Genomic DNA, 12,717 nt, shown 5'->3' with positions numbered 1-12,717 from the left:
TGCTACTTGTATCATATGAACGGAAGCATTCAGCTTCCTGTTTAAATAAGTAGGCCGTCAACGTGCCTATAGGCAAGGAAAAAGAAAAACGGTCGTCTTAGCTGGCCTACTTTGAGTTGTTTTCCATTTTTACTTAAAGGGCACTGTCACTTTGCTGTTTTGTTTTGACCCTACTTTTTCTTACATATCATAATCTTGGGCAACGGGTGGAACGTACGAAAGGTTCCTTTTCAGTTGCCACAATCAGTCAAAAGAACCCCACAAAAGGGAAAGCCACAAACACAATTGGCAGAAGAGAACAAAATAGAGGTGACTAAAAAGGAACTAAGATTCGCACATTGCCCATATATATGTACTAAAAATTATAAACAAAGTCAAGTGTGTGTGGGTGATGGGATGACTACAACCTTTCAAGGGACACTAAGCATTGAGAATTACAAGATCTTCATGCAGTGGTTTTTCTGCATAGATGTGGCCTTTTTTTGGGGGCGAGGGGGGGGGGGGGGGAAAGGAATTTTAAAATATTGCCATTTCTGAGAACCAACAGTGTTTACATTTATGAAAATAAAAAAAAATCTCCTCTAGCGGCTGTCTTACGGCCAACAATTACAGGCACTTTGACCTCAGTTTTCTAAGGTCGTCACAGTTACATCAGCATGATTTGGGCGAAAGCATCCAGTGCTTCTCACACGGGAACCACGGGTTTCAATTTTCACCGTTTTTTATTTTTTTATTTAAAAAAAAAAAAAATTGAGGTCCTGAATTTAACAACTTCTTTAAAATTAAATGCATACATATATAAAGGGCAGGAGGAAAAACAGTGCCACTTTAAACCAGTAAACAATAGTGCATCAGAGTTAAAGGGTCACAAAATGCCAAACGTGACATATTTTTCAGATTAAACTTTTTGCTTAACTTTCTTTGTAGCGATAAAAAAAATAATAATAATAAAATAAAGGTATCAAGAAATAGTTAAGTCTATTTCACCCAGAATTCAGAATATCCTGCATTCAGAAATCTGTCTGGAAATTCCGTTTCTGATCAGTATTCTTAAAACAGCACCAACTGCCGGCTGAATTATTATATACATCCAATTTGCTGCCCTCCATAGGGACGGATGGAGCACAGTCAACTTAGTGCATGTCAGTGATGTACACCACGTTTCTGAGACACCGGTCCTGAATACTTACTTGCCACATGGAAAATCTGTTTTAACATCTGCATACTTTTTAACGGTAACTTGTGATAAGATCTTCAGAACAACAGACCAAAACCACTGCTTCAGGGGTTTATTACACGCAGAGTATCTGGTTTATACTAACACAGGGGTGGTCGGGGGTCACAAAAATATAATTGATGGGATAATATTTTGGTCACAGCAGGACAAAGTCAGAAAAGTATAGCATTTATGGGCAATCATCAAAAAAGAGGCAATGGACAGGGTGTCTATCATCTAGCCATGTGATTCTATGGTCTAGAACAGGTTTCCCCAAACTCCAGCCCTCCAGATGTTGCTAAACTACAACTCCCATGATTCCATGAATGAAATAGATGGGCTGAGAATCATGTGAGTTGTAGTTCAGCAACATCTGGAGGGCAGGAGTTTGGGGAAGCCTGGTCTAGAACCTTTAGAATCTGTAAATGATTTCAATTAGTAACTGTGACTCTGAGCACACTGTGCCTTGCATAAAATGAAATTAATTAGTAAAAATGTAATGTAGGGTGATCAATAAACAGGAGGGTCTCTATTATTTCGTACAGGGCAAATGGCAGTCAACACAAGTTGGTTTTATCCTAGCCACCATTTGTTCCTTAGTTTTGGAAGCGGCTGGGACTCCCAGGCTGTGCGCTCTATAATATTATAAATATATAACCAAGTAAATATCTGCAATGTGTGAGAAAGCAGTACCATAATCCGGTTTGACCAGTTTCTCAGAAATACCATGTGATTTTATTTGTCTTACAAACATCAATATAGCTAGGAAATTCCAGAAAACATTGAATCGATGGTGTACCCGAGTAAATACTGCAGAATAAATTTGTTCCTCCTTATCCTAAGCGTATACATATCATACAGTAGGTTAATACTGCATGGATTTGCATTGATAGGTTAGAGTTTTTTTCTTATACTGAGACTGCTAATCCTAGTGGTGAATAATGTATTATTTATTAGAGGTTTATGTCTGTTGTTTAGGATTTAAAGGACCACTATAGTGCCAGGAAAACAAACATACTCGTTTTCCTGGCACTATAGGGTCTCTAGGTCCCCCCCACCCTTAGGGTCCCCCTCCCGACAGGCTGAAGGGGGATGAAGGGGGTTAAACACATACCTTTTCTCCACCGCCGGGCTCCCTTTGCGGTGGGGACTCTCCGCCTCCTTTCCCCGTCATCGGCTGAATGCGCATGCGCGGCAAGAGCCGCACGCTCATTCAGCCAGTCCTTAGGAAAGCATTCTCAATGCTTTCCTATGGACGCTGGCGTCTTCTCACTGTGAAAATCACAATGAGAAGCGCAGAAGTGCCTCTAGCGGCTGTCAGTGAGACAGCCACTAGAGGCTGGATTAACCCATAGGTAAACATAGCAGTTTTCTCTGAAACTGCTATGTTTACAGCAGAAAGGGTTATTCCTAGATGGACCTGGCACCCAGACCACTTCATTAAGCTGAAGTGGTCTGGGTGCCTATAGTGGTCCTTTAAGGAGGCACTGCTACCCCTAGTGGGATAATATTGGATATAGGGAAAGTGTCAGCAACCTATGGCATGTCTTCCATGCATGAACGGGAATACGCGCTGGAGTAGGGTAGTCCACAGCAGCTTTCACAGCTCCTGCCCTTGAGCTGTACCTGGCCAGCCCGGTCCCCATTGGACACCAGGGAAGCCATGCACACTACTAGATATACACAGAGCTGCAGAATAACCCTCCCCCTCATGTAAATAATACAAACTGCCCACACAAACACACACAATCCCCACAAACACAACACCAGTGACAATCCACATGCACCCACACAACCCCACATACACACACCCAGGTCCGGATTAACATAGGGGCTGATGGAGCTGCAGCTCCAGGCCCAGGCCCATGGAATAGGCCCATTGCTTTAACCCCTTAAGGACCAAACTTCTGGAATAAAAGGGGTTAAAAAAAAAAGAAAAAAATGTTTTTTTTACACACTACTCTTAGGGTTGCCATGTGTGACAGATCCCTCTGTCTTGGACTTAAATAACCGTATTCTTCATTCGTGAGTTTGATTCGTGTTTCCCCGTTCATGTGGACTCTATGCCGTTCCCTTTTAAAATACCAAATAAAACTACCGAACGGCCGGCCACCCAGTAGAGAAGTGTGCTGCTGGTAACCTCTTGGCCCCATTAGAACGTTGAGGTTAACTGCAGACACCTCTTAATTGATACGGTAGTTGGGTGGCTGCCATTCGTATACAGAACACGAGGTCGTGGCCATTTTAAATCCACGAACGCACAGCGGTGTTCGACGCCCAACTCATGGAACTCAAAACGGATACTTTTTTGTCACGAACACCGCTGAAGCCGCCGACCTCCCTTCTTGTTGGGTAGAAAGTTCACGAACGGCACTATATTCGGTATTTTGTCCACGAATACACCAAACCCCAGATAGACATCCCGTGGGACTGTGTGCATAGCATCTGAGCGCTATTCGGTACTTTTGTGCGCTCAGATCCTAGCTATCTGGGGACCTGTTGAATGCCTGTATTATGTTGTAACACGTAACAGTTATGTATTTTTATGCCTTTTTGTTATTGTCACCTAAAATGGCGTTTAGGCTCTGTCCTGGGAGATAATTGAATTACTTCACAATTATCTCCCGGGCAGAGCAGAGGGTTCTGGGTAATAAAAGGGGAATGGCTAAGTGTGTACCCTGTGATTGGCTGCTACAATGTCTTTGTCACAGTCTCCCATCTGGTCCCCTAGGGGAGTGTCTACCAGATGGGAGACCTGCATAAAAGCCGGGCATCTAGCCCACATTAAACCAGATTCCTGCTGACCCTCAATACGGAGCTTTGTCTCGTCATTGGGGGGATTATTCGTATGGAGTACGCTTGTTTGGCTGTTTGGGAGAATAACTGATTCGTATGATTGCTGTTCGGCTGTTTGGAAGAATAATTGATCCGTATGATTGCTGTTCGGCAGTTTGGAGCGCTCAGTGGCTACCTCTGCATTCAGTAAGGGAACGTCCTATACGGCAGTAACCCCACTCCTACTGGGGGAGCAGTAACACCATGTATTTCTCATGTATTTCTTATCGTTGCCAGGTATTTCTCAGAAGTATTTCACAGGTATTTGAGGCTGCTTAGCCGGTGCCGGTATTGCAGTAATACCAGCAATAAAAATGTCTGTCTGAGTATAAACAGAGATTATTCTGCAATACCGGCGCCGGCCAGTAGGGGTCGCTGTTTGTGTGGAGAGAGGCAAGGATAAGGAGTTACAGCATCTACCTCCCTGCCTCTCACTACTCACTGGTCCACGAGGGAGCAGCTCTGCACAGAGTCCAGACAGCAGCTCCATCCGGCGAGACATGGGGACGGTGAGAGACTTTGGGACGCTGAGATATTGGGACACTGGGTGACATGGGGACACTGAGAGACATTGATACACTGGGGGACACAGGGAGATATGGGGACACTGGGAAAATTTGAGACCTGGGAGACTTGGGGCCCTCCCAGTGTCCCCATGTCTCCCAGCCAGTGTCCCTAGTGTCTCAGTATGCCCATGTCTCCCAGTGTCCCTGGTGTCTCTCAGTGTCCGTAGTATGCCAGTGTCCATAGTGTCTGAGTGTTTCCTAGTCTCCCAAAGCTCCCTAGTCTCCCAGTGTCTCTTTGTCCCAGTGTCTCCCAGTGTCTGTGTCCCCTAGTATAAAAGAAAAAAATCTCAGGCACTCACTGTGATAGATTTAAGCAGGTTTATTGGACACCATAATGTTTCAACATGTACCTAGGTCTTTATCAAGTCTCCAGTGTCCCCTATGTATCACAGTGTCCCTTATGTATCAGAGTGTATCAGTGCCCCATGTCTCCCAGTGTCCCTGGTGTCTCTCAGTGTTCGTAGTGTCTTAGTGTCCTTAGTGTCTCAGTGTCCCTTAGTCTCTCAAAACCCTCTAGTCTCCCAGTGTCCCCATGTCTCACAGTGCCCCCAAGTGTCTCAGTGTCCCCTAGTATAAAAGAGAAAATCTCAGGCACTCACTTTGATATATTTAAGCAGGTTTATTGGATACTGCAATGTTTCGACCTGTACCCAGGTCTTTATCAAGTCTCCAATGTCCCCTATGTATCACAGTGTCCCTTATGTATCAGAGTGTCTCAGTGCCCCATGTCTCCCAGTGTCCCTGGTGTCTCTCAGTGTCCTTAGTGGCTCAGTGTCCCCTAGTCACACAGTGTCCCCATGTCTCACTGGGCCCCCAAGTGTCTCAGTGTCCCCTAGTATAAAAGAAAAAAAATCTCAGGCACTCACTGTGATAGATTTAAGCAGGTTTATTGGACACCGCAACGTTTTGACCTGTACCTAGGTCAAAACCAAGTCTCCAGTGTCCCCTATGTATCTCAGTGTCCCCTATGCATCACAGTGTCTCAGTGCTCCATATCTCCCAGTGCCCCCTCATGTCTCAAAGTCACCCAGTGTCCCCATGTCTCCCAGTGTCCCCAGGTCTCCCAGTGTTCCCTAGTATCTCAGTGTCCCCATGTCTCCCAGTGTCCCCTAGTATCTCAATGTCCTCATGTCTCCCAGTGTCCCAATGTCTCCCAGTGTCCCAATGTCTCTCAATGTCCTCTAGTGTCCTAGTGACATGGAAACACTGGAAGACATGGGGACACAGACACTATGGGACTGGGAGATATAGGGACACAGACATGCCCCCTTTTTGTGTATGTTCGCCCCTTTTGGCAGTTCTGTTTATGTGATTTGTGTCAGTGGCCCACCCTTTTACCCCATCCATAGACTTCCTGCTTTACTGGACACTGCTGTTAGGGGGTAGGGGATTACTTGAAAGATGAAAGTGTGAGATTAGCATAGGGTATGTGTTTTTTTTTTATAACTGCTGTAGCAGATTGTACCAGAGCTGTCCTAAAAGACTGTAATATTATTGCAATTCGTGTGTTATTTCTGTTTCTATGGTTAAAATGTATGGGGGATTCGTATGATTGTTCGGTAGTTTCCATCCGTACTCCATACGAATGTAAACTACCGAACCAATAGACCACCCCAGAGAGAAGTATGTACCTTATTAATCGTTCACACTTCTCTAACCGCAGGTTAATCGGTACTTTAGTGCTGTATCTGGGTGGCCGCTGCTCGGTATACGAACACGTCTTACGGCCATCTTACGCACGAAAATCTCAGCAGTGTTTGGTTGTCGAGTGTCTGGAACTCAAATCGGACACTCGATTACCCGAACACCGCTGAGACCTCCATGGCTCCGTAACTCCCGAACGGGAAGGCTAATCAGTCTCCCGTTCGGTAGTTTCAAAGTACCGAACAAGGGGATTCATACAAATCCAAGATTAATCGTGGATGGCAGTATTTGATGTGTATTTGACCTCCCGAACGAAGACCGACCGCAGGGCCAAAACCTATGGAACTCTTTTCGGATACCACCTCGTGTGCGGTCGGTCAAATTACACCCTCCACCTAACTCCCGAACCCCTGGTCCGATCTGGGTGATTTTTGGATATGTTAGTCACCCAGATCAGGGCTACCAGGGGGTACCCCCAGGATTCTTGTAACTGCTTGTTTTGGGGTGTATTCAGAACTGGGGGAAAACTACAGTATGTATAATGGGATTAAGTGTCATACTGAGGGGAGGAGATGTGTGGGAGGTAACGGTTATACTATTGGATACTGTCCTAATTAATGTGAATCCCTCCCTTGCATGGGAGAATGCTTTATAAGGAGACTGTGTGGATTAAAAGTTAGTTCTGCTCCTGATGCTGTGTGTCGTCCAGTCATTGGGATCTGTATGGGGATATTCGTGGATTACTTTATTTGCTGGAATTACTGCTTCATGGTGTTTTTACTACTTGTTCCTGAGCCTCACTGGGATCTATAGTGGAGTTAACCTGTGGAATATCAGGCCTCCGCTACATTGGTTGGCAGCGCTGGGATCCAGACTCACAAAGGATAGGGAAAATCCAACGCCTGACATTATCCAACGCCTGACATTATCTCCAGGACTATGACCGAAGTTTATATTACGCCAAAGACCACCACAGGCCGCAGTAAGAAACACAGCAACCACTAACAACACAGAGGGTAAGACAAAAATTCCTTACCAAGCTTTTAAAAATTATGTGGAGGCAGAGGAAGACATAGATGCCTTCCTCCAAGATTTTGAAAGACTGTGTGCCTTGCATAAGATCAGTACTGAAGATTGGGTACCTATTTTGGCTGGGCGGTTAAATGGGAGAGCAGCAGAAGCTTATAGGACTGTACCAGACGAGGAAATCCGGGACTACAGTAGAGTAAAAGAAATTATATTGGCCCGGTATGCCATCACACCAGCGGCATACCGAAGGCAGTTCCAGGATTTAAAGAAGGCAGAGAAAGACTCGCATGCTGAGTGGGCTTGTAGGCTACAGCGGGTGGCCCTTGGATAGGTACAAGCTAGCAAAGCCCGGTCCATGGGGGATGTCATACAAATGTTGCTAATGGAAGTTTTATGATGGGGTAGCAACCGATGTCCAGGAGTGGGTAAGGGATCGTAACACTATATCCCTCACAGAGGCTGCTAGGAAAGCAGACGACTACCTGGATGCTCGTAGGCCACAAAAACCGATAGTCCCAAAAGCCACAGTAAAATCCTTTGGGGGACAAACTACCTCACAGTACTACCACGACAGCTAACACCACCACCACCTGCTGTACAACCGCGTTTTCGCCCGCCTAGTTCAGGGCCCTGTCATCACTGCCAGAAGTGGGGACATTACAAAAGAGAATGCCCGCAACTCAGAGACCGATCCTCCTGGATCCGACCAGGACCCCCACCACCACCACCACCGAGAGCAGCTGCACATACCAAGAGGAAACACCCGCCGCCTATGGCTCCGCAGTTCCTGTCACTACCATAGAACAGTGGGAGGTACTGCACAAAGCCAACCCGCTACAAGCACATGCCGATAATCGCCAACACCACAGGCAAACTGTATATCTGGAAGGAAAAGCAGTGCAGGGGCTCCGAGACTCAGGAGCCACCATAACCCTGGTAAAAAGCCACTTGGTCGCTGACAAGGCCAAAACCAACAGGACTATAGCAGTCAGGGTTGCTGGGGGAGCCGTCTATCGGCTGAATACTGCTAACGTCCATTTGCATTGGGGAGCGGGGTCAGGAAATGTGGAGGTGGGGTTGATGCCACAGTTGCTCGTGGCTGGCATCAAAATACCTTGAATGTAAGATTTTATATGCTTTTGTAATAAATGATACTTTTGCTATATTCTTATTTGGTGTTTGCCTATATTATCCATTATACTTTGGGAGGATCAAGCTCCATTCGTTTGGAAACCGGTGAAAGACTTCTTTTAAAGTGATATTACCTGAGCCAGTGTGATAACAGGCTCCAACTCATGTGAGTGAGACCATAAAGACTGCTGCATTGAATTGATTTACCTATGCAGTATTATGCTATGGCTTTTCTTATCTTTTATGTATAGGAGTGATACCTACTGATATACAACCCACTGTTCTTAATTCCTGTGGGACTTTGGTGATTAAATCCCACTAGTGTGTTCCAGCAGCTGTTCTTCAGCGCCATAAGCTATAACTCTTCTCTGATTTTTTTTTTTATGCCACAGTTACCCGCAGAGGTGGTACTGGGAAACGATTTGGGAAAGCTCACGTCTGCTTTTGAGCCCCAAACCACAACCACTGAGGAAGCGCATCCAGTGGTCACCAGGCAACAGGCCCGCACCCAGGACTACAACACACTGCCGGAGGTGCAGGTAAGAGAACCTTCCCCTTCCCTAGACTGTGTCCCTTGGGCCCCCCCCCAAACAAATTTGCGGCAGAGGTGATCACTGACCCTACCCTACAAGTATATAGAGATAAAGTCACCTCTGACCACCCTGGGGCGGAGGGAGAAAGATTTGTATGGGATGGACAGCTGTTTTACAGGGAGTCAGACAAGCAAGTAGCTGGGTCAGACCCGATTGTGTTAAGACAGTTAGTGGTACCAGAGAGGTACCAAGCCGAATTGCTGCGGATAGCGCACGATATTCCGCATTTGGGGGTTAGTCAGACCCAATACCGACTGACCCAGAGTTTCTTTTGGCCAGGAGTTAGCCAGGAGGTGCGGAAGTATTGCAGTACCTGTGATACGTGCCAGAGGGTAGGGAAGAGGGGAGATCGGCGGAAGGCGAAGTTGCATCCGCTACCTATAATTGAGGAATCCTTCCACAGAATAGCGGTAGACATCATAGGTCCCCTTCAGAAACCTAGCCCTTCCGGCAAGAAATACATCTTAACGGTTGTAGATTACGCTACCCGATATCCAGAGGCGGTGGCCCTGACAAATATACACGCTGAAACCATGGCTGAGGCCCTGATGCAGATCTTCTCCCGGATGGGGTTACCCAGGGAGATCATCTCGGATCAGGGTACTTAGTTTACCGCAGAGGTCACTCAGCAACTCTGGAGACTGTGTAATGTTAAACCCATCATTAGTGCCCCATACCACCCCCAGACCAATAGTCTCTGTGAAAGGTTCAATGGCACATTAAAACAAATGCTCCGAACCTTCGCTGAGACCCACAGGGACTGGGAGCGATTCCTGCCTCACCTCCTCTTTGCTTACCGGGAGGTGCCTCAGGAATCAACCGGGTTTTCCCCATTTGAGCTGTTATTTGGGAGGAGGGTAAGAGGGCCCCTAGATCTCATTAGAGAACATTGGGAGGGAGACCGGACTGAAGGGAAAACCTTCAGGCGGCTCAGACGCGCCAACGCACCTGGTATGATCGGGGCGCCAGGGACAGTAGCTTCCAGGTGGGGCAGAAAGTTTTAATTTTAAAACCTGTCCGACATGATAAGCTACAGGCCGCCTGGCAAGGCCCTTATAAAGTCGTGGAACATAGATGTGACACCACTTATATAATTGACCCCTGCTCAGGGACTGGAGGGCGACGCATGCTCCATGTGAACATGCTGAGGCCCTACCAGGAACGCTCAGAGGAGGTGACAGCAATTTGTGCACCAAACTCCGACAAGTTTGACAGCCTTCCCCTCCCCGATCTGCTGGGAGACGGTAGGCTGTCTGGGGATTTAGGAGAGGTTGTACTGGGAGACCAGCTGAGCCCACAGGAGCGTGCCGAGGTACAGCAGCTGTTGCGAGAGAAGCAAGAGATATTCTCTAATGTGCCTGGATACACTCCTCTGGCTACTTGCCGGGTGGAAACCCCAGGGCAACTCCCCATGCGTCAGACCCCATACCGCATCCCTGAAGCGGTACGGGAGAATATGCGCAAGGAGATCGATGAGGGGGTGATTGAGCCCTCAGATAGTCCCTGGGCTTCTCCGGTAGTCCTCGTATCCAAGCGAGACGGTACGACCCGCTTCTGCGTGGACTACCGGAGATTGAACGAAAAGACTATATCCGACGCATATCCAATGCCAGAGGCCAATACCTCACTACTATTGATCTGTGTAAGGGGTATTGGCAAATTCCCTTGGCTCCGGAAGCCATCCCTAAGTCAGCCTTTGTCACCCCATTCAGCCTGTACCACTTTAACCCCTTAAGGACCAAACTTCTAGAATAAAAGGGAATCATGACATGTCACACATGTCATGTGTCCTTAAGGGGTTAAAGTCATGCCGTTTGGGATGAAAAATGCTCCGGCTACCTTCCAGAGGATGGTGGACCGACTCCTAGATGGGTTCCAGGACTACACCTGTGCATATCTAGATGATATTGCCATTTTTAGCAATACCTGGCAGGACACTTGGCCCATATAGGAGCGGTTCTAGACAGGATTAGGGAGGCCGATCTGACGTTAAAACCGGCCAACTGTAGTATAGTAATGGCCGAGGTACAATACCTTGGACATCGAGTGGGCTGTGGGAAGCAAAAGCCAGAACCAGCGAAGGTAGAGGCCGTAGCCCAATGGCCCACTCCTAGGACCAAGACTCAGGTACTAGCATTTCTAGGGACAGCGGGATACTATAGGAAATTTGTTCCCAATTATAGCCCCATAGCAAAACCCCTTACTGACCTGACCCGTAAGAACCTGCCCCGCGAAGTAACCTGGACCCCGGAGTGTGAGCAGGCATTCCAACATCTGAAAAGTGCACTTAGCAATGCTCCTGTCTTGGTAGCTCCCAATCCAACTAAACGTTTTCTTGTTCACACAGACGCTTCTATGTTTGGATTGGGGGCAGTACTAAGCCAAGCTGGAGCCGATGGCGGAGAACATCCCGTGGCTTACATCAGTCGCAAGCTGTTACCTAGAGAAGAAAGCTACGCCGCCATCGAAAAGGAATGCCTGGTTGTGGTGTGGGCCCTAAAGAAGTTGCAGCCGTATTTGTATGGACAGCCCTTTTCATTGCTCACGGATCACAACCCGTTAGTATGGCTGAACTGGGTGGCTGGGGACAATGCCAGGCTACTGCGCTGGAGTTTGGCGCTGCAGCCATTTGACTTTAACATTCAGTACCGCCTGGGGAAACAGAATGGAAACGCTGACAGGTTGTCGAAACAAACTGACCTGGAAAAATGATCCGTGAGCATCCCCGGACATCCCCAAGCCGATCCGTGTTGGATCAGACTGTGTATGCCGACTTGTAGGCAAGGGGGAGCAGTGTAGCAGATGGTACCAGAGCTGTCCTAAAAGACTGTAATATTATTGCAATTCGTGTGTTATTTCTGTTTCTATGGTTAAAATGTATGGGGGATTCGTATGATTGTTCGGTAGTTTCCATCCGTACTCCATACGAATGTAAACTACCGAACCAATAGACCACCCCAGAGAGAAGTGTGTACCTTATTAATCGTTCACACTTCTCTAACCGCAGGTTAATCGGTACTTTAGTGCTGTATCTGGGTGGCCGCCGCTCGGTATACGAACACGTGGCGGCGGCCATCTTACGCACGAAAATCTCAGCGGTGTTTGGTCATCGAGTGTCTGGAACTCAAATCGGACACTCAATTACCCGAACACCGCTGAGACCTCCATGGCTCCGTAACTCCCAAACGGGAAGGCTAATCAGTCTCCTATTCGGTAGTTTCAAAGTACCGAACAAGGGGATTCATACGAATCCAAGATTAATCGTGGATGGCAGTATTTGATGTGTATTTTACCTCCCGAACGAAGACCGACTGCAGGGCCAAAACCTATGGAACTCTTTTCGGATATCACCTCGTGTGCGGTCAGTCAAATTACACCCTCCACCTAACTCCCGAACCCCTGGTCCGATCTGGGTGATTTTTGGATATGTTAGTCACCTAGATCAGGGCTACCAGGGGGTACCCCCAGGATTCTTGTAACTGCTTGCTTTGGGTACATTCAGAACTGGGGGAAAACTACAGTATGTATAATGGGATTAAGTGTCATACTGAGGGGAGGAGATGTGTGGGAGGTAACGGTTATACTATTGGATACTGTCCTAATTAATGTGAATCCCTCCCTTGCATGGGAGAATGCTTTATAAGGAGACTGTGTGGATTAAAAGTCAGTTCTGCTCCTGATGCTGTGTGTCGTCCAGTCATTG

Source organism: Pelobates fuscus, chromosome 13, assembly GCF_036172605.1.
Source record: "Pelobates fuscus isolate aPelFus1 chromosome 13, aPelFus1.pri, whole genome shotgun sequence".
Taxonomy (NCBI): Eukaryota; Metazoa; Chordata; class Amphibia; order Anura; family Pelobatidae; genus Pelobates; species Pelobates fuscus.
This window is presented reverse-complemented; position numbering follows the sequence as displayed.